The following is a 1,951-nucleotide window of genomic DNA, read 5'->3' on the forward strand; positions in this document are numbered from 1 at the left end:
TTCTAATTAAAATAGCAACAAAACCCTAAGGTACTTTACTCGTTATTCGAAGATAAATCCAACGTACCCCTAAAATTACTCCCAAAGCGAACTATATCTTCTACGGTGCAGCGTTGCCCCGAAAAATTCAACATCCACGCTCCACTGCAAAGAATATAATTCCATTTATACACAGGGTGTTACCTGTAACGCGACGCACGATTTTTCACCCACTTGCAGCCATCTGACGAAAAAAAGTTTAGAAGAAGAGTTGCAGGGTACGGAGTGTACAATAAATATCGGTAAAAAAATTTCGAAAGCAGTTAGTCTTCATGGGGAAATCAAGGTCGCTTTGGGTTTTACAAACAGGAACACATATTTTTTCTGGACATCGAGACGAATTCAAAACACATATTATAGTCGGGGCCACGATATCGCGAGGTCGTAAAATCGGTCAGACGTCAAAGTAAACATGTTTTTGCTGCCGGGACCCGAAAATTGACAGAGATACGAGCAGATAAGTACTTGAAACCATTGTCAGGACCGTACGAAGAATTCTTGTATCCAGCCAAAGTCAACTGATTCTAATATGCATGCAGCTAGGACAAATTAGGGTTTCTCCCTCTGGGGGAAGCCGCTTTTCGAAGTACGGTTACAGGTAAAGCATCTTAGTTTATCTACTCGTGTTATATACAGATAGAAAGTGCAAAAAGATTGTGTGGCTTAATATTAACATATTTTCCATTTGTAAATGAAATACCATTTTCTACTGGAAGTACCAAATCATATGCTACCATTCGTTTATTGTTGGAACCCTCAAACAGACTGCAACACACGGCCTTGAGTGCCGCAACATCAATCGGTGCCGATTCTTGAGAGTTTAATTTACGACCTCGCTACATCGTGGCCCTATACATGATATTTTTACTAACATATTATTCGATTTACAGTAGTGGAAATGTGAAATACATCAGCTTTTCGTCGTACATATTTGACTTTAAGACAGTGTAAACGTTATTTGGCACCGAAGTGATTACTGATGTAAACACGCGATTAGAACATAAGAAAAATACACTTTATTTAATTAAAAGCTAATAATAAAACTATATGTAAAACTTGTTTTTGTCAGATGGCTGCAAGTGGGAGAAAAATCGTGCGTCGCGTTACAGGTAACACCGTACGGAACAACGGTTCTCAAAAAACCATAAAACGGCCCTGACCGAGCCTCGACGCAGAGGATTAACGGGACCTTTAGACGAGCGCACCCCCCGTAAAACTTGCACCGAATTTTTTACCACCCTATCCTCTAATTCCTTCTCCGATGTTCGATTTCCTCTCCTTCTGGGATTTTCCAAAACGCTAGCCGCCTCGAACTTCTATCCCCACTCTTACCCTTTCCCTATCCTCTTGCAAATATCCTAAGACCAATCACCGAATTTCCATCGTTCCAATATTCTACCCCCAGATTTTCACTCCGCCTACACCAACTCTCATTTTCTGTACTCCTCCAATTTTTCAATCAGTCCTCCTCCGAACACCAAACCATACACTCCAAAAAAACGATCAGCCGAGTCTGTTCTAGAATCACAAGCCGAGACTCGTAGCTTACCAGCAAATTAAATAAACTTGTGCTCCGGATTCTCGTTAGTTCTCAGTATAAGACAATCTATTCGTCGTGATCAAAGTCCCGCATTCGTGGACCGATACGACACCACGCACCCTGTATACCTCCATTCACCCTACGAATAATTCGAGTAGTTCGTTGGATTCACCTTCAACTGTCGAGAGAAACACCGTTTAACTTTCGTCGCTATGTGAATTAGAAACAGATCATGTCTAACAAAACACATGTGTCTAATGTCAGAGGCAAAAGGGTTAAAATCTACAGACAATTTTACAAGTAAACTGTGAAAAATGAGAAAAATGACGTTTCTAGATGAAGATCGTTCGATCTTGCACGATGCTCGATCAC

This window comes from Habropoda laboriosa, unplaced genomic scaffold (assembly GCF_001263275.1).
Source record: "Habropoda laboriosa isolate 0110345459 unplaced genomic scaffold, ASM126327v1 scaffold10, whole genome shotgun sequence".
In the NCBI taxonomy this organism is placed as follows: domain Eukaryota; kingdom Metazoa; phylum Arthropoda; class Insecta; order Hymenoptera; family Apidae; genus Habropoda; species Habropoda laboriosa.